The sequence below is a fragment of the Schistocerca serialis genome, chromosome 1 (assembly GCF_023864345.2).
Source record: "Schistocerca serialis cubense isolate TAMUIC-IGC-003099 chromosome 1, iqSchSeri2.2, whole genome shotgun sequence".
In the NCBI taxonomy this organism is placed as follows: Eukaryota; Metazoa; Arthropoda; class Insecta; order Orthoptera; family Acrididae; genus Schistocerca; species Schistocerca serialis.
In genome coordinates this window covers 844,370,397-844,398,325 of record NC_064638.1, presented here as the reverse complement: position 1 = coordinate 844,398,325, position 27,929 = coordinate 844,370,397, and positions in this window count along the sequence as shown.

Sequence of the window (27,929 nt, the reverse complement as noted above, 5' to 3'; positions counted from 1 at the left end):
GCAAAGCAAATTTCAACGTCATGTATATTCAACAAGTTGCATTTGAAAATTTCATTTCGTCGTCATTACGACACATAGCACAAGAGCAGAGTAAAGACAATGTGTGGAAAGAAATTAAACACCTTTGGCAAGATAGGAATAATGTTACCATTAGAAACCATTACACTGTACGCAGTAATATTCTGTTTCGCCGCTCTCACCCTGACAGCAACAACTGGTTACTATGCATTCCTGACGAGCTTGTTAACAAATTAATTTGGTATACTCATTTAAGTTAAGCACATTACAGAGCCAGAAAATGTTTTCTAATACTGAGACAGAACTGTTATTTTACCAACATGGAGAAACGTATTCGACGAGTTTTAGCGTCATGTAAAATCTGCCAGAAAGCTAAGTCAGACACGACTTCACATATTCCTCCGTTACATCCCATTGTACCTGTTAAATTGAGACACATGGCCGCTGTAGACATTTTTGGTCCGATTCCCCGAACTAATAGAGGTTTTTGCTACATCTTTGTCGCTGTTGAACTCACTTCAAAATTTGTTACCTTCACTCCGTTACGCAAAGCTACTGCTAAATCTGTTTCGGAAGCATTTGTAAAACATTTTTTATTTCATGTAGGGCATGTATTGAAAGTAATTTCCGACAATGGACAACAATTTCGATCTGGTATATGGACACGTATATTACGAACAAGAAACATTTCTCCGATCTATATATCCAAGTATCATGCTTCTTCGAACCCTTGTGAACGATTAATGAAATAAATTGGTAAACTGTGTAGAATATACTGCCATAAAAGACATATTGATTGAGACACACAAATACTCTCATTCCAGGATGTAATTAATTCCATACCAAATGAATCTACTATGCTATCTCCGACTGTTATACTGAAAAATGTTGAACCACCTAACAAAATTAAAGAATTAGTATCCTTTCCTACATATCGTCGACTACGACACCATGAAACAATTGACATTGCGCTGAACAACATCAAACGTGCCGCAGAGCGCCGGAGAAGACAGCAAAAACAGGTTTGTACACGCCGTGACTTTCACATTGGACAGAAGATATTAGTACGTACACACAATTTATCTAACAGAGGAAAGAATAGATGTAGTAAATTTTAGCTTCTATATGGAGGTCCATACAGAATTCGCAGCATTCGTCACCCCAATGTAGTACACGTCGAAACTCTGAGAACCAGCAAAAGTAAAGGCAATCACCATGTCTCCAATATTAAACCCTTTATTGAATGAACATACTTTATGATTTATCACACTGTAATGCCTTTTCCTGATTTTTATATGACCAATGATGCAATTATTTATATTAAAACTTATTGATGATTATCATATTTTTTCTTGGCAAGTGCCCGGCAAGGTAAGGTTAGCAGGTCGCTTTTCTTGTCGTTACACATCAGACCGTGCACATTTTTCCAGATAAACTCACACATTTTATGACCACTTATGTAATTATATCTATGTGATTACTTACTGATTATTATATTTTTTCTTGGCAAGTGCCCAGCAAGGTAAGGTTAGCAGGTCGCTTTTCTTGTCGTTACACATAAGACCGTGCACATTTTCCAGATAAACTTACATATTTTATGAACAATTATGCAACTCTATCTAGTGACATATTAATTTTATCAAATTCTTTCTCCATTAAAGTCTTCAACTCTCGCCTCTATCAACTACACAACATACAAGTTGAACACAAAGAAAGTCATTTCTTGTCGTTATATATCAGACTGTGCACATTTTCCATTTTTCATGTATGTATGATTGATTTCCTGTTTGTTTGTATGCACTATGAAATCTTTAAGATATAACAAACACCAGTTGACTTTGACATTTTTGCCTTATGATATCTCAACATCGTGACTATTTTACATTTTTTCGCTACTACATTATGATACTCTGTGTACATTTTTGCACCTGCACACTGTCTATGTTTTTGACATATTACGTTTTCCGTCATGCTATGCTGTATGCTTAATTATATCACTAGAAACCAGTTTTTATTTAATGGGTATATGATTTAAATGCAAGACATTAATCATTTTTCATCATTTTCAGAAAGCAATAACGTGTAAATGAAAAAAATGAAACAAACCACAGTGGATTACTATGAAATGGGAATTTCACCTTCGGAATGAACGAAAGAAGATGCAATACCTCGTCACGAAGAGTAAATGGATCAGAATTAACAAACATTAACATGAATACACTATACACATCGGATGATAGCAGTCTTAACTAATTATTTTTCTTTCAGAATACGAGGCGATTGATGCAGGCTGTCAAACAGAACTACACATCTTAGTTTTAGTGATGAAATATGCTAGAAATAAGGAACTCTATACTATGAATAGTTGTATGAAGTAAATGGTAATATGAATAATGAATAATGAAGTGTCTTTTTGCAGATGATAATGAATGATGATGAATAGTGATGAAGAATATGGTAATATGAATAACGAAGTTTTTCTTTGCAGGTGACGATAATAATGAAGTTATGGTGATATGAATAATAAAGTTTTTGTTTACAGGTGATGATAGTGATAAATTTTATATGGCCACTAAACGCACCACTTTTAAGTTTTTCTTTGCAGATAAGGATAATGATGAAGTTGATATATTTACTGTTAGTTAAGAAATGCTATGTAGTTATTTAAGTATTTGTTGCAGTTCGTTTTGACAGTATGTCTTATGTCGCATGGTATAATGACTGAAGGTTTTGGAAAGGACAGCTAGAGTACATATATATTGAGTACACATTTCATTACCTTTTAATTCGAAGTTCACTACTTTTCAGCGTAATATGCGTTTCTTCTTTCAGCTTAATAATCCATTTCGTATTTTTTCTAGGAGAAGCTATTCATGAAATTAGTGTGCTATAAGCAGTTAGTCATTAAACCTGTTCTAGTACTTGCACTTTTTTTATCCATTTGTGTGTGTCATTCATGAATGTGATCACATATACTCGACTTGTTTCATAACCTTGCTACAGCTGACTCATGACGAATGACGTTACCTATCCTCATTTGCAGCAATAAGTCAAAAGCAAATATTTTCATGCGCCAGCAATTAATTATCGATCCCAACGCAATGCATTGCTAGCAGAAAAAAATAGACCTTGAATAATAGTTACAGTGTGTCACATGTTAAATATGTCTTATGTCACTGGAATGATGTTTTCTAATCACAGACCTTGTATAATAGTTACAGTGTGTTACATTTTCAATATTTCCTATGTCACTCTCCTATGTCACTTGAATAAGTTCTAAGTAATACTGAATGATGTTTTGTAATAATGCATAAATGCTATGCCAATAATTTCTGTAAATAATATTTTTGTTATACTCTATAAATGCTATGCCAATAATTAACTCTCATTTTGAATGATAACTTCTGAATAATACTGAATAAGGTTTTATAAAAATATAAGAATACTTTGTAACTGGCCAATGAGTGCCAATAATTATTTTAAATATGTCGTATGTCACTTGAATGATGAAAAATGTTTTGTACTATTCAATACTTGCTATATGTTTAGTAACTGGCCAATGAATGCCACTGTTTCTTATTTTAATTTTGTATTATGTCACCTACATGCTATTATATATGAATACCAGTAGCTTGATGCTACACTCATTAGCTCCTGTTTTGAAGGATGACTTCTGATGGTTTGTAACTGGCCAAAGAGTGCCAATGATTACTATACCTAGATGAATTATGTAAATGGTATGCCATTAATTAACTCTTGCTTTGAATGATCACTTTTAAATAATGTATAAAAACGGATTGTAACTGGCCAATGAGTGCCAAAATTTACTGTCATCAGATGACTTATGAATAATATTCTGTAATACTAAATACATAGTACAGAAGTATTTAGTAACTAGGCAATGAGTGCCACCAATTACTCAAATCGGTTGATAGACTAGTGTAATTCTCAATGATGACTAGCATAAGACTTAATGTCCTTCATCTTCTGACCGAATTACCAGAAATTACTGCAATATACGTTTGTCCTGTCTATCCTTATGATCATGGAGCACTATATTTGGTTTCTGCACTAATTCTACCTTGGTGAAAGAGTGTGGTGTTGACATATCATGGTGTCCACTACCTTGAACAATGGAGATGTTATTATGATTCCACTGTTTGGTGTACCTAATGTACCTAATGTACCTCTGACGTCGATCTGTTGTAGAATTTTAGAACATGTTTTTTGCTCGAGTATCACGTCGTTTTTGGAAACCCAGAATCTACTATGTAGGAATCAACATGGATTCCGGAAACAGCGATCGTGTGAGACCCAACTCGCTTTATTTGTTCATGAGACCCAGAAAATATTAGATACAGGCTCCCAGGTAGATACTATTTCTCATGACTTCCGGAAGGCGTTCGATACAGTTCCGCACTGTCGCCTGATAAACAAAGTAAGAGCCTACGGAATATCAGACCAGCTGCGTGGCTGGATTGAAGAGTTTTTAGCAAACAGAACACAGCATGTTGTTATCAATGGAGAGACGTCTACAGAAGTTAAAGTAACCTCTGGCGTGCCACAGGGGAGTGTTATGGGACCATTGCTTTTCACAATATATATAAATGACCTAGTAGATAGTGTCGGAAGTTCCACGCGGCTTTTCGCGGATGATGCTGTAGTGTACAGAGAAGTTGCAGCATTAGAAATTTGTAGCGAAATGCAGGAAGATCTGCAGCAGATAGGCACTTGGTGCAGGGAGTGGCAACTGTCCCTTAACATAGACAAATGTAATGTATTGCGAATACATAGAAAGAAGGATCCTTTATTGTATGATTATATGATAGCGGAACAAACACCGGTAGCAGTTACTTCTGTAAAATATCTGGGAGTATGCGTGCGGAACGATTTGAAGTGGAATGATCATATAAAATTAATTGTTGGTAAGGCGGGTACTAGGTTGAGATTCATTGGGAGAGTGCTTAGAAAATGTAGTCCATCAAAAAGTAGGTGGCTTACAAAACACTCATTCGACCTATACTTGAGTATTGCTCATCAGTGTGGGATCCGTACCAGATCGGTTTGACGGAGGAGATAGAGAAGATCCAAAGAAGAGCGGCGCGTTCCGTCACAGGGTTATTTGGTAACCGTGATAGCGTTACGGAGATGTTTAATAAACTCTAGTGGCAGACTCTGCAAGAGAGGCGCTCTGCATCGCGGTGTAGATTGCTCGCCAGGTTTCGAGAGGGTGGGTTTCTGAATGAGGTATCGAATATATTGCTTCCCCCTACTTATACCTCCCGAGGAGATCACGAATGTAAAATTAGAGAGATTAGAGCGCGCACGGAGGCTTTCAGACAGTCGTTCTTCCCGCGAACCATATGCGACTGGAACAGGAAAGGGAGGTAATGACAGTGGCACGTAAAGTGTCCTCCGCCACACACCGTTGGGTGGCTTGCGGAGTATAAATGTAGATGTAGATAACATTGGATATTCATACGACATTTCAGTGTCTTGGCTACACTGATTAATACTTCAGGGAAGAAAACTTCAGATTGTCTCACTTGGTGTTGTGCTTCTGTAGAAAGATATGGACTTTCAGTGCAGCTACGTGCAACCTACTGTGCTACAACCATGATGCAATCCTTCCCTTTCCTATCCTAGTTCTTGTAAAATGGTAAAAAAATACTACAGTGCGTATGCACTTTATGGCATTTGTTAATATGTTTTGTACTCATTGCGTATACAATTTGTCATTGCTAGGTATGTTCTGTACTGCAGTGCGTATGCACTTTATGTCATTTGTTAATATGATTTGTACTCATTGCGTATACATTTTGTGATTTCTTGATACGTTCTGTACTCAGTGCATGTGCACTCTATTTCATTTCATGTTCTGCACTTTTATATATATATATATATATATATATATATATATATATATATATATATATATATATATATATATATATATATATACTGTGACTGTAAACTTAGTTAATTAAGAAAAATTTGTTGCTCATGGCAAGTCCAGTTGACTCACCATCGCTGCCAAATTTTTGCCCCCCCCCCCCCCTCCCCCCAGTGGAGGGTTATGTAAGAGGTCCGAGCAGAAGTAATTTCGATGTATTGCTCGTGCGCTGCCTGCGATATGCAAGGTATAAGAGAATCGCTGACCAGAGAGCAGTGTTGACTGTACGAACCATGTAGCAGTAGCAGTAAGTTGTTGCCAGTGTGTGTGTCTGCTCTGGTCTGGTCTGGTGTATCACGTTGGCTGGGCCGGTCGTGGTGCAGCGATGCCGGAGCCTGAGTATTATTGTATAAGGTAAAAAAAGCAGCCTCGGGCACATCTAGTAATATTATGTAAACTCCCATGTATATCTTTTAAAAATGTCCTAATAATAACAAGCATTCACTTCAATTTAAAGAATTTAATATTTTTTTTCAATGCATGATCATTCCGATTGTTGCAAAAGAAAAAACATTTGCTTCCTTTCATAAATAACAAATGTATAGGCCAGCAATGCATAGAGTTGTGCCGGAAAAGAGCTATTGTAAGAGCAGATAGTTGCCGACTTTATCGAGGTGCGAATTTTTGCTTTTTATTCAGAATGATCTTACAGGGGCATGCCGCAGCACTGCTGTCGTCCAAATTTTACCAGGTTACTGAATTTATTTTTTATTACAAGGTTTAGGAATTTTTCTGTTTCGAGCTTATATTAAATGAGAAAAGAATTTTGTGGGTATATTAAATGGGAATCAGTTTTGTTCTAAGGTTACACTAAAATTAGAATCATTAACCAAATAATATTAAATTATATTTTTTGTGGGGAGGTTACAAACTTCGCTTATAAAATGGGCAGCATATGCCACTGCACCACGAACAGATACGGTATCACAATTTCTAAAGTGGAAGACATCACATTCTGTATAAGACAAGTTCCCTGCAGTTTTGCCATTTAATATAGTGTTATATCACTTTATTTAAGTAATAATAAAATGAACTTAAATGGAGGCATTGAGTAGGTGAGGCAGCTGGCGAATGGCAACGTGGTGGAACATGGATATGAACTTATTGAGTAGGTTTTAGTTACCTGCAGGCTATCAGGTTTCTCATCCAGAGCAGTGCATCCTCCACTGTGATGAAATAATTAGTCATATGTGTAGTGCTATAGTCAGTTGAAATGATCCTCGGGTCATTTCACTGTGCCGTGTCGAACGGCACGGGTATGTTCCCTGGCGCCAGCATTCTTGTTTTTAGCTATGCGGTACTGGTGCGACCACATAGCAGCCACCCTGAGACACATGACCAATGGGAACGCCACGGTGGCCCTTGCTGGTTAGAAGAGCGGACAGCGCAGTTTTAATGTAGGAATCCCTAGCATTCCTCACGACCACTACTGCTACCATTATACTACTACTACTGTGGTAATAATAATAAGAAGCTGAAAAAGAAAAAGAGAATAATGAAATCCACTTTTATTTACAAAAGTACTGGTAGATTTGGCGTTTAGCGTTGTTAGTTGTAAAACAAATTAACTCCACAATACTGCTTCTCCCGAATCTTTTGATGACATCGTCATACCATGTGTCTCGGCTTTCAAGTATTCGCAGTACTGGGTTTTCAGTTGAGGTACAAGTGAGAACTGATAAGCGATCCTGGGCCGTATGGCTATACGAATATGTTTTTAGGCGTTTTACACAAGAAAAACTCATTTTAACTGAAGCACTTGTAGGAATGATAGCAATTGGAAAAAGTAGTTTGAAAGCTTCTGTAAGGATTTGATCCGTTTCATACTCAATCACTCTTTTGACAACGTCTCCCAAACTGACGGAGTGAAATACTTGTTTATATTGGGAAGAAAATACAGTCTCCATTTCTATAAGCAACTGTGAGCGACTGAAGCACGTACCATATGTTTGCAATAATGAGTCCATGCAGTCTACAAGGAAATGCTGGTAACATTGTCGAACTGAGTAGTATCGCTTAATTTAAGGGAAAGCAGCTTATCACAATGTGAAAACCTCGTTTCTAGTTGTGATATAATACTGTCCAGTCCATCAAAGTACCCCGGTTGTATTTTAACATCAATGGATTCCCAATGTATTCATCCTTCATTTCAGCTCTATTCACCCAAGCTCACGAATAAGTCGATACTTCGCGGAATTTAAAAAGTTGGTCAATTTATGCTCATTTATTGAGATTTTCATGTAGGCTAAGCATTCTGAGACAGCATTGTTGCAAAAATTGTACATCACTGTGTATTTTTCCGAATAGGTATTTCAGTCTTTAAAATTATGGTCTCATAACGGAGAGAAGAAAAATAAAGTCCAGGCCTACGAGACTATTTTTAAAACCACATGCTTCGCTTGAAGTCGTTATACTATGTAGTCTGGACTACTCAATAATTTCGTTGTGTGCAGCCATGGTGAAGAATAGCGCGGTGACTTCCTAAGACACTTGAACAGCCTCCATGCCAACATAAAATTTACTATCGATGTAGAAAAGGACAAAAAACTGCCATTCCTATATGTGCTGGTCACAAGGGATGGCAAAAACCTGGGACCGAGAGTGTATCGAAAGCCGGAACACACGGATCGATACCGGCACAAACTATCAAACCACCACCCGAGCCAAAAAAGAGGCATGATTAATACGCTCGTAACGTGAGCAGGACGAATATGTGAGCCGCAGCAACTCAGACGCGAAATTCAACACCTGGAAAGTGTTCTGAGAAGCAATGGGTACTCCACAAATGATATTAGAAGTGTAACAGAGCCAAACACTCTGCTAAGTAAGGAATCAGAAAAAAGAAATGTTGCGTACGGCCTTTCTGCCATACATTCCCAGATTGACGGACAGTATCGGCCGTATATTGCGCAAACATGGCGTAAAGACGATTTTCAAACCGACAGGGAAGATCAAAGAGTGTCTTAGATCGGCAAAGGAGAAAAGGGACCCACTTGCAATATCGGGAATATACCGTATAACATGCATATTCGGAAAAGTTTATGTCGGAATGACTGGACGATCAATCAACACCAGGATCAAAGAACATAAGCGACACTGCAGGCTGGGGCAGGTGGATAAATCGGCCGTGCCAGAGCACGTCCTGAGTGAGACCAACCACGTAATAAAGTTCGCCGACACGGAAGTTGTGGCTATAGAGAAGCACTATCGCACGCGCCTGTTCAGAGAAGCTGTAGAAATACAAAAACACGCGAACAGTTTCAACAAGAAAGAGGAAAGCCTTAAGGTAAACGGATCCTGGCTTCCCGTACTGCAACGAACGACCGTCGCAGGCAGCAAGAGGAGAACCGCACCGGAATGACCGCAGTGAAGCCCTCGGACGTTAGCGCGGCAGGTACGGTCGTGCTCAAAAGTATCCGAACGGCGTGAATTGCATTTCGCCTGATTCGCATGCAACCCACATAACGCAGCTGTCTAGCAGGTCCTCTAATCGCCCCTTGGTACAGTCGTTTGACTATTGAAAATGGCTCCAACGAGTCACCACTAGAAAACTCGGCTCTGTATAGCAATAACTCAAGATGTAAAGTAATACCACGATACTACAAATATCAGGGAACACCTTATCACAGATAAGACTGTCCTCAAGTCTTGTAAGCGCACATTTATTGCGATAAATGACATACCTGAAATGTTACCACTCTCATTATTACGTCTGATAGGTAATGCATGTGTAGGTTCGTCGTATTCACGACTTCCTCTTCAACGTAACATACAGTACTTGTTATTTAACACAAAATGACATTAAAAATTTAAGTTATTCACGAACAGCTACTTGAGAATATGTATGAACTTCAAATCTCACGACGAACCATCTCGTTCTGCATATGGATTCAAACCCAGATCAGGCAGACTAAGCAAATATTTCGTGACTGACGCAAACTTACAGTCATTCCTGACTAGGCATACAGAGAGTGATATACATCGACTTTAGACAGTATCAGTTAGCAAATATCAACTTTAAATTACATAACTTAAACATTTTAACGGACGCGAATTCCTATCCAGAATCTATAGTCCCTGTTAACGAACTACGAGAGATGTTAAATATTGCTTCTTCACAGGTAACTTACTTGAAATGCCGTGAGGTAAAGCTTTGTGTGGAACAGGGATTCGAAGCCAGAACCTAATCGGATTGTTATCGAAGCACAATCAACTGTGACATATCGGATTTTCTCGGCATTAGCTAGATGTTTTAACTGAAATGACGAGACGAAACATTAATTTTTTGCTTCCCAGGGCTCCAACCGGGAACCTATCGTTGTTATATTCTAGAGAAAACGAACGTTAAATATGGGTTTGTTACATCAGCAGCGACATGTGAGCATGTTTGAACTAGAAATAATATGACGAAGAGTTCAGTGCTGACTGGGAATCGAACCCCACACATACCGTTGTTGACTACACACAAGGAGACGTCAGCTACCGAATTTTTCTCCACCAGCAGCTCGGAAAAACATCCTTAAACTTACAGTGATCTCTTAAATAGTCCTGTGTTTCACTGGGGGCCGGCCGAGGAGGCCGTGCGGTTAAAGGCGCTGCAGTCTGGAACCGCACGACCGCTACGGTCGCAGGTTCGAATCCTGCCTCGGGCATGGATGTTTGTGATGTCCTTAGGTTAGTTAGGTTTAACTAGTTCTAAGTTCTAGGGGACTAATGACCTCAGCAGTTGAGTCCCATAGTGCTGAGAGCCATTTGAACCATTTGTTTCACTGGGAGTCAAAACCGTCAGATATCGTTAGTGCTGACAACGAATGAAAATGCATTAAAAATCAAAATTATTATTAACCAGCAGATAGGTGTTCTCACGCTAGAGCTTGATAATACATAATGAAAACTTTAGTGCCGGGCCAGCATTCGAACCCAGTCACGCGTAATATGTGGAGATGTTGAGCAATCTGCAGTTTTGAACAAACAACAAATTGTAGTCCAGCTGTATTCTCATGAAGGGATCAAATTCCGAGATAAGGGTGGTCTGAGTTGCATTCCAAGGTCAGAACCAATTTTATCGACATACAGAAGCTCAAATAAAAGATGGAATAAGGGGCCTGTCACCCTACATAGCGTTTGTTTCGTCATAAGAAATAAGTAACTAGTACAAGAAATGTTACTGATGATAGAATTCCCACATTTCGCCACTCCTGACTTTACCGTGGTTCAACCTTACGTCTACTTGGTAAAGAAGGAATATCATGTTTAATGTGAATTTCAGACCACAACGCCATTATACCTTCTTCACTTGGCGTAGCCAGAAGAGATTACAGTCTATCTCCCCCTATTAAAAATCATTGGCAGAAGTTGGAATCGAACCCAGACCATCATCATATGAACCTATTACCAGTCCAACAGACCACCAACACCTCTTCTGCATGACTCATTTTCTGTCATAACACTGTTGCGGTACACTCCATAAGAATTCTGACACACAGGCTCCCTGTAGTGGTTTACTGCATGTTCAGTACATTCGTTTACTTGGTTGACCGAATCGCCATGAACTAGATGCCTCGGCTACCCAGTGCATACATTCGACTCTTTTTTGTAGTCACCGAAATAAAATCACGTAACTGCCACCTACACAGAACTTCCAACAGTGGAGATGTAGAAATTTAAGTAGGAACTGTTCCAATGTAGCTACTCTATTGTGCTATCTGTTTGTTGAAAACGTCCTGCAGTGAAAAGAAAAGCTGTAACTGTCTGTCTCTCAGAAGTCTAGATCCGGCCATATGGATTATCTCACAGCACTGTGGAATGCGGAAGTTCTGGAGGAACTGTTGTTAACGTCTGGAGGCGTTCTACCTAGATGACAGCTAGTAGCGTCACGGTAAGTGTTGCACACCGTAGATAAGACGTCGCGAGTTCTATTACATTCGCAGCTACATTTCTTACAACGCAATTCTTCTGTCTGCTGAAGTTACCAATTTAATGGAACTTTGAACATAATTCCCTTCACTTCTCAAACCAAAATAGCCGCATGTGGAAAAAGGACTATTTTCTGCGACATTTTGTCCTTTTCTCGTTTAATAGACGGTCAGGCAGCAGGTGCATCTCGAAGCTTTTGTATTATGTATGGGGAGAGCGCATAATGCCAAAATAGTCAGAAAAGAATTTTCTAGATTAGCTGTCGTCTAGTAGTGGTATTTTATTCTTCTTCAAACCTTGTTTGAAAGCTTAAACTCAGAACAAGTTTTCTACATGCATGTAATCAATAAACTGCATGTGCATTGTCAGACTTGCGCCTTTTCTAGGCGCAAGTAAATGAAGAAAGGCAGCGCATTTATGTTACTTGTTACGTCTTCATTAATTACTTTAGTTTTAATGTACTCTACGAGTAACTGCTGATGTTTGATATTAACATTGTAAGTAGGCTGTTTAGGTTTTTATGCTGGTAACGCCACGTAGCGCTCTGTATGGCTGTGCTGTGTGCAGTCTGTGGCTGGTTGGCATTGTTCGAGCATTCGCTATTGTAGTGTTGGGCAGTTGGATGAGAACAGCGTGTAGCGTTGTGCAGTTGGAGGTGAGCCGCCAGCAGTGGTGGATGTGGGGAGAGAGATATCAGAATTTTAGGGGCGGACGATCTGGTCATGTGTCCGCCAGAAAGAATAAAGTTGTAATACTGGATATCATGAACTGATATATATGTATATATATATAATGACTTTTGAGCACTATTAAGGTAAATACATTGTACTGTATCAAAATCTTTCATTTGGTAACTATGCCTATCAGTGTTAGTGTCTTCAGTAGTTAGAATCTTTTATTTAGCTGGCAGTATTGGCGCTCGCTTTATTGTAGTAGTTCGAGTAACGAAGATTTTTGTGAGGTGAGAGATTCGTGAAAGGTATAGGTTATTGTTAGTCAGGACTATTCTTTTGTTGAGATTATTGAAAGTCAGATTGCGTTGCGCTAAAAATATTGTGTGTCAGTTTAGTGATGATCAGAATAAGTAGAGACAGAAAGCTCAACTGTTTGAAAATCAAATAACGTAAGGGGTTTATCAGCACAGTAATTCACTGATTTTTCCAAGCGGACGTTTCAACATGAAAAGAATTCAGTAGACAGAGAAAGAACTTGTTCTTGGGCAACTACCCCTATAATGACCAAAAGCCCTTAAATGATCTTCAAGCACACGTGTTCCAGCAGCAGTACGACGAAAATGATAGTAATAATCACGGTAATAATCGATTTATCCGGTACCTTCACACTTCACAGTGGATTTTCTCGAACTAAGAAATTTCCGGAATTAGCGAAAATTTCAAAACGGCTTCACATCGAGGCTGTGATGCCTAGAATAGTCTTTACATCCTGCTGACGTGAGAATAGCATAATCTCCGCGTCAGAAGCTTGCTTCTACTTAACCATTTAATAGACTCGCATTTTTTCCACCGTGACTAATTTTGTATGCTAAGAACATCATCCGTTACAGCACACTCCTGAGGCTGGGAAATGTGGCCACAATGGTCTGGTGGAACGAACTATCACAAGTGAAATGCGTGGGTTCAGGCATTTACTTTTAAGAGGCACAAACAGATTGACTATACGTCTGGTAATCTCAAGAGAAAGACGTTATAATCCAGAATCCGCATTAAACAATACGTTCCTTCATTCCCAACTGGACGGAGCCGGTTTCCTTTAGGAAATGACATAGACGGAGGTCATTGTAAACAGAAATACTGTCGCCAGTAAACTTACTTACATTACAAAATCTTATTTTATTTGATGAACCGATAGCCATTTAAAGGAACAGGGCTCTTATTTTACTTGTACTTGATTGAACTAGAGACGTTGAAAAATTTGGTGTTGGACTGTGATTCGAATTCGTATCTCCCCCTTCGAGGATCTGAATCTCTCGGAACAGTACAATCATTTCGTTCCTTTTTCCAAGACTGCAATCTTCTCTAGGTCTCCTTCAAAGGTAAATATGTGGGTCCGATTCCTGATCCAGTACAAAAATGTTCATAATTTCATTTCAAGCCCTATCACGTGCATACCGGCCTGCAAGTGAAAATTAACGAGTATTTTTAATGTCTGTTCATTTATTGCCAACAATTTCTGGTCAAACACGCACACGTCTTACTGTTGGTGAGTAAGCAATTGATACTTAAGCTATATTCGTGGACGATAAAGAAGAACGATAGGAGTGCGGTTCGATTGTCACTCAGGCACAAAAATTAGTATCCTTAATTTAGATTCAAACACCTGGCAGCTGGTACGAAAAACCTATACAGAACATTTGATTTTCTTAGATAACAATCCGATTACGTGTTGGGTTCGTACCTCCGTCACACAACTTCACATCATGCACTTCATCTTTAAATGCATACACACTTTGTTACTTCTGAATGGAGGTATATCAGACATCTTTCGTGGTTAGTTAACAGGGATGAAAGGGTCTTGATAGGAGTCCCGGTTTATTACAAAAACTGTCGTCTTTTATTTTCAAGTTTAGATTTGGTTACTGATACTGGCGAAAATTTCGGTAATTCATGACTCTTTACGGCTAGTCAGCAATATGATCAGATTAGATTAGATTAGATTAGTACTTGTTCCACAGATCATGAATACGTCATTTCGTAATGATATGGAACGTGTCATTTTAATGAAGGATTTCTTTGCATACCAGTATTCAATTTCTTTACAACAATTTTTATTTCTCTCTCTCACTCTCCTCTCTCTCTCTCTCTCTCTCTCTCTCTCTCTGTCTCACACACACACACACACACACATTCTTTTTCTGTTTTTATTTGTTTGGTGTGCTTGACTATCGACGAGACGCGAAAACTTACATGAATGTGTTTCTTAGTTTTGAGTACAGTTACAAAAGAAATATAAAAACAACTATGAGAATTACTGATTTATGATGCTTAGTTTGCAGTCAGTTCTGAGTATTATTAGTAACTACGCTCCAGTCCATAAACCTGCTTACAGAAATGCGAATCAGACGCATTACGTATTCCAGGCCGTAGCAGCCGCGTCTCTGATAGGCCAGCTATGTTCACTTCCCAGCCCACTGTTGAATCACATCGGTTCGTCTTCTTCCTGCTAGTACTGTAACTGAGATTTGGAAACAAGGCAAGGTATATTTGGCAACTCTGTGATCGACGAGTTACTTCCTGGTGTGCACGGAATTAAGCCTCAAAGTTCACTTGATTTTACCTGTCATTTCCATTGAATAATTTGAGTTATTATCGCTTGAAGGGTAACAAAAGATACTAAATTTACGGTTTTCAGCCCAGGAAAGTCATTGCATGTGGAAATCGCAACTAAACTCGTCCTTTAAATAGCGGTTTACGAGTTCTACCTACAATTGGCCTCGTAAGAGGATTCTACAGCACATACCTCTTTGCTAGCACTGTGGTGACGTGCTGACCTCTAAAAAGCGTCTGTTATGGTTCGCGGTTCCATTCTCACTGAATGCAACGTTTTTATCCCTTCTGTGAAAGAGCTACAAGCAGTCAGATCAAACATCGATAAGGAAATCGCAAGAAAATACTTTCAGCTCATAGTGCAATGGTGGAAAACTTACAATGCTGCACAACAGTTAACGCCTCGTTCCGCTGCTGACAAGCAAATTTTAGCTCTCTAGGAATACATAACTTTATTCATGAAATGCCACATTTGCATACCTGTTGAGTATGACACAGCATACGAATTAAACACAGACCAAATCTAAATCTAAGTGAGTAGTATTTTACTAATTCGTGCCGATAGATGCACGGTTGTGTACAGATACTCAGTTTTATCAAAGAGACTTTTGTCGTAAGGTTATGTAAGGTTATCATGGGTAGTTTTATTTCATTTCTTATAATGCAGCGCACATTTATCGTAAGCTTTCTTTAGGTGTTGTTTATGTTGAAAGTTTATATTTAAAGTTCCATTAAATTGGTAACTTCAGCAGACAGCAGAATTGCGTTGTAAAAAATGTAGCTGCGAATGTAATAGAACTCGCAACGTCTTATCTACGGTGTGCAACACTTACCGTGACGCTACTAGCTGTCATCTAGGTAGAACGCCTCCAGACGTTAACAACAGTTCCTCCAGAACTTCCGCATTCCACAGTGCTGTGAGATAATCCATATGGCCGGATCTAGACTTCTGAGAGACAGACAGTTACAGCTTTTCTTTTCACTCCAGGACGTTTTCAACAAACAGATAGCACAATAGAGTAGCTACATTGGAACAGTTCCTACTTAAATTTCTACATCTCCACTGTTGGAAGTTCTGTGTAGGTGGCAGTTACGTGATTTTATTTCGGTGATTACAAAATAGAGTCGAATGTATGCACTGGGTAGCCGAAGCATCTAGTTCATGGCGATTCCGTCAACCAAGTAAATGAATGTACTGAACATGCAGTAAACCACTACAGGGAGCCTGTGTGTCAGAATTCTTATGGAGTGTACCGCGACGGTGTTATGATAGAAAAAGAGTCATGCAGAAAAGGTGTTGGAGGTCCGTTGGATTGGTAATAGGTTCATATGATGATGGTCTGGGTTCGATTCCAACTTCTGCCAATGATTTTTAATAGGGGGAGATAGACTGTAATCTCTTCTGGCTACGCCAAGTGAAGAAGGTATAATGGCGTTGTGGTCTGAAATTCACATTAAACATGATATTCCTTCTTTACCAAGTAGACGTAGGGTTGAACCACAGTGAAGTCAGGAGTGGCGAAATGTGGGAACTCTATCACCCGTAACCTTTCATATACTCGTTATTTATTTCTAGTGACGAAACAAACGCTATGTAGGGTGACAGGCCCCTTATTCCATCTTTTATTTGAGCTTCTGTATGTCGATAAAATTGGTTCTGACCTTGAAATGCAACTCAGACCGCCCTTAACGTAGAATTTGATCCCTTCGTGAGAATACAGCTCGACTATAATTTATTGTTTGTTGAAAACTGCTGATTCCTCAACATCTCCATATACTGCGTGTGAATGGGTTTGAATGCTGGCCCGGCACTAAAGTTTCCATTATGTATTATCAAGCTGTAGCGTGAGAACACCTGTCTGCTGGTTGATAATAATTTTGATTTTTAATGCATTTTCATTCGTTGTTAGCACTAACGATATCTGACGGTTTTGACTCCCAGTGAAACACAGGACTATTTGAGAGATCACTGTAAGTTCAAGGATGTTTTTCCGAGCTGCTGGTGGAGAAAAATTCGGTAGCTGACGTCTCCTTGTGTGTAGTCAACAACGGTATGTGTGGGGTTCGATTCCCAGTCAGCACTGAACTCTTCGTCATATTATTTCTAGTTCAAACATGCTCACATGTCGCTGCTGATGTAACAAACCCATATTTAACGTTCGTTTTCTCTAGAATATAACAACGATAGGTTCCCGGTTGGAGCCCTGGGAAGCAAAAAATTAATGTTTCGTCTCGTCATTTCAGTTAAAACATCTAGCTAATGCCGAGAAAATCCGATATGTCACAGTTGATTGTGCTTCGATAACAATCCGATTGGGTTCTGGCTTAGAATCCCTGTCCAACACAAAGCTTTACCTCACGGCATTTCAAGTAAGTTACCTGTAAAGAAGCAATATTTAACATCTCTCGTAGTTCGTTAACGGGGATAATAGATTCTGGATAGGAATTCGCGTCCGTTAAAATGTTTAAGTTATGTAATTTAAAGTTGATATTTGCTAACTGATACTGTCTAAAGTCGATGTATATCACTCTCTATATGCCTAGTCAGGAATGACTGTAAGTTTGCGTCAGTCACGAAATATTTGCTTAGTCTGCCTGATCTGGGTTTGAATCCATATGCAGAACGAGATGGTTCGTCGTGACATTTGAAGTTCAAACATATTCTCAAGTAGCTGCTCGTGAATAACTTAAATTTTTAATGTCATTTTGTGTTAAATAACAAGTACTGTATGATACTTTGAAGTGGAAGTCGTGAATACGATGTACTTACTACGTGCATTACCTATCTGACGTAATAATGAGAGTGGTAGCATTTCAGGTATGTCATTTATTGCATAAATGTGATCTTACAAGACCTGAGGACAGTCGTATCTGTGATAAGGTGTTCCCTGATATTTGCAGTATCGTGGTATTACTTTACATCTTGATTTATTGCTATACGGAGCCGAGTTTTCTAGTGGTAACTTGTTGGAGCCATTTTCAATAGTCAAACGCCTGTACCAAGGAGCGATTAGAGGACCTGCTAGACAGCTGCGTTATGTGGGTTGCATGCGAATCAGGCGAAATGCAATTCACGTCGTTCGGATACTTTTGAGCACGACTGTACAGTACAGGACTAGTTCCAAGACGATAATTCTTCGTATCACTTTGTCAACGGAGTATATCATAGCGCAGCATCTGTGACCCAATGGTGTCTGGGCAGGTACAGAAACTGACTGGCTTGTACAGAACCCCAACCTGAACCCAAGGAACAGGTTTTGGATGAGTTAGAGGCTCGACCTCGCTCCAGAACTCAGCGTCCAACGCCAGTAGAAGGTTATCGTCCTGGAGGAAGAATGGCTGCCATTCCTTCATAACTTTCAGACACATCATTGAAAGTTTCCCAGCAGAGTGTAAGCCACCATAAACTCGAAGTCTGGATATGCCCCACATTAATGTGCATTGATAGGTGTTTGCCTAATTTTAATCAGAAAGAAACATATGTAAAACATTGACAAGAAGGAGGAACGTGATGATTGGACATGTGGCAAAAAGTCAGCCCATTACTTCCATGGTATTAGAATGATCTGTAGAGGGTAATAACTGCAGAGGAAGCAAAGGTTGGAATACATCTAACAAAAAGTGTGATCATACTAATCCGTGATGTCTTCTCACGAGCGCGTCGTCGTTCAGGTCTCTGTATTTACATTGGCGGGAAAAAAAACCGAAACAGCAAGAAGGAGTTGTGAGACATAGCTGAAAGTTCGTAGGCGTGTTCCTACATCTGAAAGATGATGTATGTTCCAATTTCACCCCAGTCGCATAAGAATGGTGCTAGTAGCACCACTACGAGGATGCAATTCAGGTTTATTTTAAATACACGCTGTACCGTCGTGAGAGTTCGTTACTTTTGGGATTAGACGTCATCAGTTCATGTTAGTGAGTGACACCTTTAAGGCGACAGAGTTCAAATGGCTCTGAGCACTATGGGACTTAACATCTATGGTCATCAGTCCGCTAGAACTTAGAACTACTTTAACCTAACTAACCTAAGGACAGCACACAACACCCAGTCATCACGAGGCAGGGAAAATCCCTGACCCCGCCGGGAATCGAACACGGGAACCCGGGCGTGGGAAGCGAGAACGCTACCGCACGACCACGAGCTGCGGACAAGGCGACAGAGACGCCATAATCAACACCTCACTGAGTTTGATCGAGGCCGAGTGCTTCGAGAAACTGGGTATCCTTCTTAGATATTGCTGAAACACATAGCAGGAATTTAGCCACTGTACACGATACCTAGCAGCGGTGGTCACGAGAAGGTACGGTCGCAAGAAGACCGGGCTCCGGAGGGCCACGTGGCACTACCGAGAGGGAAGACCATCGTGTTCGGCGTATGGCTCTGGTGCATCGTACTGTATCTGCAGCTGTAGTTCGAGGAGCAGTTGGCGCCACAGTGACATAACAAACTGTTACAGGTCGATTACTTCGACGACAGCTCCGAGCCAGACGCCCTGTAGCGTGCATTCCACTGACCCTAAAGCACCTGCGTCTCCAATGGTGTCAAGCGAGAGCTCATTGGAAGGCAGGGTGAAGGTCTTCTGTGCTTTCAATGAAATCTGGTTCTGCCTCGGTGCCAGTGATGGCCTCGTGTTGGTTAGAAGGAAAGCGGTTGAGGGCCTACAACCAATCGGTTTGCTTGCTATGCACACACACCTGGCGTTATGGTCTGGGAACGATTTCGTTTGACTGCAGGAGCACTCTCGTGGTTTTCCCATGCACCCTAACTGCAAAATTGTGTGTCAGCCTGGCGATTCGACCTGTTGTGCTGCCATTCATGAACCGCATTCCAGAGGTTGTGTTCCAAGAGGATAACGCTCGGCCACATAACGCTGTTGTAACAGAGTATCGACAGGTCGTCTTGGCCTGTTCCATCACCACATCTGTCTCCAATCGGGCACATATGGAACATATCACTGGATGACAACTCCAGCGTCATCCACAAAAGCATTAACCGCCCCTGTATTAACCGACCAGGTGTGGAACTCCATCCCAGAAACTGACGTTCGTCACCTGTACAACACAACGCATGCACGTTTGGATGCTTGCATTCAACATATTGGCGGTTACACCGGTTGTTAATGTACCACCATTTCACATTTGCAATGGCTCCTCTCACATTTACATTATCCTGTGATCTTGCAACGTTTACTACGTAAATCTGTTATCTAGTCGAACATATTCCCGAAATTTCATTATTCTACATCAATTATTTTTTAGTATTGCGATTTCTTTTTCGTCAGTGAATATTCCACCACAGGATTTGTTGTTGACAATACTGACTTAGTCAGAAGAAACTGCAACATTCATTCAATGAACACTACACAAAAAATGATAGGCACTTGAATAACACTTTCCTAATTGTTGTACAAGGAGGTGTGCACTATTCAGCATCTTCATTTTCAATAGGCTCCCAGCAAAACGGATATAATTGAGTGATAAACCCCAAAAACTCAAATCCCAAATTGAAAAGTTTCCTGATGTCACCTTCCTTACTTTCTGCACAGAAGTTCCTCGCTTTAGTTGACATTGTTCCTCTGTAATCAGTTATTTATTCCTATATTTTGCGTCTTTCCGTGATCTGTTACTTGTTTAACTCTTGGTTTATAAACTAGCGAAACGGCATTCTACAAACAATGTACTGACTCATTCCAAGACCAAGTAGCTACGACTTAAGTGGCCCGATCGAAATTGGCGGATAAATGAAATAGTTAATTATTAATTGTCGCCTGTTTGGCGTTTGGTGGGGGCGGGGCTGATCGTTGTCACTTTACCGGGAGCTTTTTCTAGTATATTTCTGCTTGTCCACGAGCGTGGAAGACTGCTGGATTGTGAGATCGTATGAGTGGAAGTTGCAGCCTTATTTGTACAACAAACCTGATATAACTGCTCCGCTGGAATCTTTGGCGCGACCAACAGGGGCCCACAGTTCAAAGTAAGAGTTATGTTTGACGGCTCCGGCCGGGCGAGCCAGCCGAGCACTTCCTGGGATGGTTCAAACGGTTCAAATGGCTCTGAGCACTACGGGACTTAACATCTGAGGTCATCAGTCCCCTAGAACTTAGAACTACTTAAACCTAACCAACCTAAGGACATCACACACATCCATGCCCGAGGCAGGATTCGAACCTGCGACCGTAGCGGTCGCGCGGTTCCAGACTGTAGCGCCTAGAACCGCTCGGCCACCCCGGCCGGCTCCTGGGATGGAACTGCAGTATTTGGGACTCACAAAAACAGCGGTTGAGTTTGTACAGTGTGTTCCTCTGAATCAGTTCGCTGTTCTGCTTTCGATTTCTCCCACATGAACACTGGCTGCTGTAGTTGTAGATCACGACAATGTTGTCGTGAGAAGAGACATCTGCAATTCGCCTGGGCTGCCCGCGTTGTGCTGACTCTGCAGCAAGGAGTCCCGCAGATGCTGACGCAGACAAGTTGGGAGTGACGTGTGTCGGGGAAGTCCCCGCAGCCGGTAATCCGGAGCGAGCGCGGCTAATGGGCGCAGACTGCAGCGGCGTCCCCCGCTTCATTACGAGGATGCGCGCGCCGCCGCCGAGGCCACCCTCGCCTCCTTGCCGCCGGGCGCCTCTCGCTGCTCCCCTGCAAATCTTCCCCTCTCTGAAACCAGCGCCGCCCCCATCGCTCACTCAGAGGGCGCCCCGGTACTTTTCCGTTCGCTTGAGGGTGCGATTACCTCCAGGACCTGTGGTCAAAGGAGCTACTCTCTATGCATTAAAAAATAATCTGTGTCGAAACGAAATACAGTTGACCTTCATAGAAAGATTACGTCACTACCGGAGATGGGAGTGTATGAGGACTTGTGTGCTGCGAGATTACGCTGCGTTAGTAATAACGTTCTGAGATATTTTTCGATAAAATAATGATAGCTTCGTTCTCATACAGCGTCTAAGGTAAGCGAAGAAAATAATACTCTCTTCTGGCAATAAATTAATCTCAATGAAAGAGCGGAACGTGAATTCCACCCACGTCCGAAACAGTCCGGATATCCCCAGAACCTTATAGTGACATACACACGATAGGTTCGAGAAAAGAGAATATCTGAAGAGACTTGATACAAAGAAGAACAGGTTTTCTCATCATGAACAGTGTACTAGAGTCTTTTTCAACTTTAAAGGTCGTAAACGCGAAAGCCGTTGCTGGTGTTTAGCAAGGTGAAAACGATGCTAAAAATACAGGTAAGTCCGAGGAATTCCCCCACATGCATATTGATCTTCAGGCAAAAAGTATTTGCGAGATGAATCGTATGCGGTGAGGTGGAAGACAAATGTGTGCGAGAATTTTCATACTCCGTGTAAGTGGCTCACCCTAACGTGTACATTTCGGTGAGTACCTTCAGAAAAGTACAGTTGTATTCCCCTCAAAAGAAATAGAGTATGGGCAGATTGCACTTACTGAAAAGTGATTCGCACGAAGCTTAATCTTATCTTTAACTTAAAAATGTCTTCTGCATAAACGTACTTACAAGTGATCTCGTTATTATCTACTTTCTTTAATTTAAACACTTTTTTGTCATCTTTCTGTCAGATGGGGTAAGTAACATAATAATTTGCCTTTTTTAAGTTGTGTAATAAAACTCTAATAACATTACTGCACTCCTAAAAGTGGCTTACAGAAGTTCGGGGAGACGCCACGAGAATACCACTGGTCTGCTGTTAGTTGTGGAGTTCGGGCACTGGCGATGAGGGCAGTTTTCGGCAAGTTGTGGAGTTCAACACACCAACTAGACAATTTGGCAGGAAAAAGATGTGAACTTATGTGAAATGATTGTCAGTCTTTCGCAGTTTCATCTTGATCTCATTTATTTCCCTCAATTTTCATCGAAAGGAGCACGGCACCATCACTATACTTCACGTTTATTAGCCACAGCCGGAATTATGTGACTGTACCTATTCTAACCGTACTCAACAAATTCGTCAGACCTTCTTTGCTAGTTCTCGAACGTTGCCGACAGACATTTGAGAACCTTTGTTACTTATACATGTATTGTAACTCCTATGAAACAGTTAACTGAAAAACAAGTTGATTTTAATCGAGAGAGTCGCTTAATATTTATCGATTTAGAGAACGTATTTGATACAGTTAACAGATAAAAAGCGCGTAGCAAATGCAGAAAAGAGGATAAACATTGCATTTAATAACGTCTTAAGAAGTCTACGTGAAAACATAATAGTCGCGTTATATTACAGTATGTTTCATGCAGGCAGGCAGTTAGAAACAATAACGCCAATAATTGTAAAACTTGCGGAGTCATACTGTACGTTACGGGTTTCTTATTCGTAGGTCCACAGTCATCAAAAGGGCCGCATATCATTCAAATTAGATTTAAACTGATATTGGTCAATAGTACTCAATACAGTACCCTGTTCAAATAATATACAGCCTCAGTGGACTCATAAAAGAAAGCTCAACGTTCATTTCGAAAACAGGCAGCTAAACCACAATAATTACCCCAGATATCTAGGCGTCACCTTTGACAGAACCCTAACATTCAAGGAACACCTACGTAATACAGCCGCAAAACTTAAAACTCGAAATAATATCATACAGAAGCTATGTGGGACCACGTGGGGCTCTTCCGCGGCTGTACTGAGATCTTCGGCTTTGGGACTTGTCTACACAACAGCAGAATATGCCGCACCGGTATGGCTAAACAGTAAACACACAGGCTTGATCGATGCCCAACTAAACTACACAATGAGGATGATATCAGGAACAATAAAGCCAACGCCTTTACACTGGCTACCTATACTGAGCAACATTCCCCCACCGGACCTGCGCAGAGAGAACGCTCTCTTACGCGAGTATGGAAAAGTGCTGAACAACGAGAAACTGCCAATCCATAAGGATGTTCCTGCCCTGGAGATTAACAGATTGCGCTCAAGACACCCCTCTTTAAAAAAGGCAAAAAATACGCATCCTCTCAACCCGGATTATGGCAACCTCTGGAAAATGCGGTGGAGAGAATCTGTGCCCCAAAACCTGCAGAATATGCCATGCATCAATGTCCAACCACCAGGATTCAATTTGCCAAGGAAAACTTGGACGACCCTGAATCGAATTCGGACAAACAACGGCAGATGTGCAGACAGCCTCCACAGGTGGGGTAAAATCACCACCCCGAGATGTGACTGCGGTGCGGACCGGCAGACGATTCGTCACATCGTGGAAGATTGCCCTCTGAGACGTTTTGCAGGAGACCCCAATGAGTTTCTGACCGCGACTGAAAGTGCAATAGACTATGTCACAAATCTGGATGTTTGTTTGTGAACTTTTGTTTGTTATACACACTATTTTTAAACACTTTTATATCTACAACTATATGTTACACACTGTGACTACTCTTTATTTCTGTGTCTTATGATTTTTATGTCTTTTCTATATGATGTGTTATATGCCATAAGCTAAATAAATAAATAAGTGGACTCATGACCTTTCTTAATAAAAGATACGATTTTAGTTTAGTGGATATTTCCATTATATGCGGATGGTACATGGCTTTTCTGTTAAATTCTAAAAGGTTAGCACGGATTTATTGCCAATCTCCCGTTGTTGGTGCAATTCCAACATTGAATGCTCTACATCTCACATATACTCCGCAAGCCATCATGCGGTACATGGCGGAAGCCTGTACCACTGCAATTCATTTCCTTTTCTGTTCCACTCTCAGAAATACCGAGGGAATAACAACTGTCTACCTGCCTCTGTGTAAGCCATAATCTATGGTATCTTATCTTCGTGGTCCTTATACGAAATTTATGTGGCGGCAGTGTGATCATTCCGTAGTCAGCATCAAATTCCGTTTCTCTAAATTTTCTCAACAGAGTTCCTCGAAAATAACGTCGCATTTCCTTCAGGGATTCCCATTTGAGTTCCCGAAACTTACGTGTTATTCGAACCTACCAGTAACAAATCTAGCAGCCCGCCTATGAATTGCTTCGGTGTTTTCCTTTAATCCGAACTCATGCATATGCCAAACCCTCGAAAAGCACTCAAGAATAGGTCGCACTAGCATCCTATAAGCTGTCCCCTTACGGTTGAACCACACGTGCCTAAAATTCTCCCAACAGATCGAAGTCGACCATCCGTCTTTCCTACTATAATTTTCACCGGCCCATTCTATGTCGCTGTGGAACGTTACACCCAGATGTCTGAACGACCTGACTCAGTCAAGTAGTACACTATTAATGGTGTACCGAGTATTATGGGTTTGTTTTTCCCACTCGTCCGCATTAACTTACTTTTTCCTTCATTTAGAGCGACCTGAAATTCTACACACCATATAGACAATTTATCAAAGTCATCTTGCGTCATCCTACAGTCATTCGACGACCACACGTTCCCGTACACCACAGGATCATCAGAAGATTGATGTCCCCCCCCCCCCCCCCCCTGTCCGCCAGATCATTTATGTATATAGGAAACAGTAGCGGTCCTATCGCACTTCCCTGGGGCATTCCTGACGGTACCCTTGTCTCTGATGAACATCGCCGTCGAGGACAACGTACTGGGTTCCATTACGATCCTGTGTCGGGATCTTCTTTAGGGAGTACCTTGGCCCTCGCTTTCTCTGTGGACCTCTGGGACCTTGGACCGTTCAGTTATTCTAAATGATCCATACCATCATGCTTTCTGTTGATCGACTTTTCTTGTTGATACGACACTCACAATTCTTAATAGTAGTATTCTGGAAGGATCAAGGTTAGCCCGCCAGCTGGTGTGACCACCTAGTGGCATTAGAGTGCCCCTCCCTCCTGCTCAGTTATTGTGGCGTTCTAGATCTGTCTTTGTAGTCACCGACAGTCACCTGATGCAATGCACCTTTGAGACATCTGTTTTGTACGGGTATAGGACTCCAAAGACCCAGAGGAACTGATGTGGAGTTTAGCGTCGGGTAGAGCTGCAGTCGCCTTCGCATTTCTTTGATCTTCAGTTCTCTATGTGTTCTTGTTAAGTAAGGAGCCTGTACGTGCATATTTGGCTATGCTTCTCCACTGCGCAGCACCACACAAGATCATTTGTTGAAAGTCTACGGAGACTGGGAACTTCGTCATCAGCAATCCTTGGCTCTTCACAGTGTTGCGCAAGCTGGGCCCTCATTCTTCTCATGAATGGATGAATGGAGCCTTGTTTTACACGAACAGTGCAGTCTGAACGCGAACTGAGTAGTAGAGATGTAAGGCATTTAAGCGTTACACGTCTACCATGAGACCAGACTTACACACTTGAAAAAAAGAGAGAGAAAAAGAAAAAAAGCGGCGAAGGAATTATCCGAATGGGATGGAAATCGTTAGATGTGATGTACATGCAAATGTCAATGATTACAATTACAAAAAAATTGAACTGGATGATTTCTTCAAGACAAAGAGCTTCACAAATTGAGAAACTGAATAAAGCGTTGGTCCACCTCTGGTCCTTATGCAAGCATTTTTTCGGCTTGGCAGTTCTGAAGTATATCGTACCAAATTCTGTCCAACTGGCGCCTTAGATCACCAAAATGCCGAGCTCTTTGGAGAGCCCTCACCATAATGCTCGAAACGTTTTCAACTGGGGGCCGCGCGACGTGGCCGCGCGGTTAGAGGCGCCATGTCACTTATTGCGCGGCACCTCCCGCCTGAGGTTTGCGTCCTCCCTCGGGCATGGGTGTGTGTGTGTGTGTGTGTGTGTGTGTGTGTGTGTGTGTGTGTGTGTTGTTCTTTGCATAAGTTACTTTAAGTAGTGTGTAAGTCTAGGGATCGATGACCTATGCAGTTTGGTCCCTTCGGAATTCACTCACATTTGAACATTTGTTCAACTGGTGAGGTATCCGGCGACCTTGTTGACCAAGGTATGGTTTGAAAATCACGAAGACAAGCAGCGGAACCTCTCACCGTGAGCAGGCGGGCGTTATTTTGCTGAAATGTAGGCCTACGACGGCTTACTCTGAACGGCAACAAAACGGGGCAAAGAATAACATCGTCGTACAAATGTGCTGTAAGGGTGCCACAGATGACAGCCACAGGTGTCCTGCTATGGAATGAAACGACACCCCAGATCATTACTCCTGGACGGCTGGCGGTATGGCGAGCAACAGTCAGGTTGGTTTCCCACCACTGTTCAGTGCGCCTACATTTCTTCAAGATAACGCCCGGTCGCGCACGGCGAGAGTATCTATTGTTTGTCTTCTTGCTCGCCAAATCCTACCTTAGCCATCATGGCCGCCGGGTTCCTCCTCAATTGAGAATGTTTGGAGCATCCCGACAACCAGGTCGGGATTTTGACTATCTAATGTGTCATTTGGACTGAATTTGGTACGACATCCCTCAGGAGGACATCCAACAACTCTATTAGTCAATGCCCAGCCGAATAACTGCTTGCATAAGAGCCAGAGGTGGACCAACACGTTACTGACCCTCTCAATTTGTGAAGGTCTTTCTCTGAGATAAATCATCCAGTTTTCTGAAATTGTAATCTTTTTTTGTCTCTACATGTAAAAAAACATCACATTACCGATTTCCATCCCATTCAGATGATTCATGCATAGTACATCGTTCTTTCACCTTAGAGTGTATTGCGATTACAATTTTTTTCCCTTGCTTTACTAACTGTAGCCGATGGTAACTGCATGTTAATAGCAACTACCGTTGGAGCGAATGGCAAGCAGTCAGATGGGGTGACAATTAGAGCAAGTGATTTGCACACTAATATTTTGAACGTTCCGC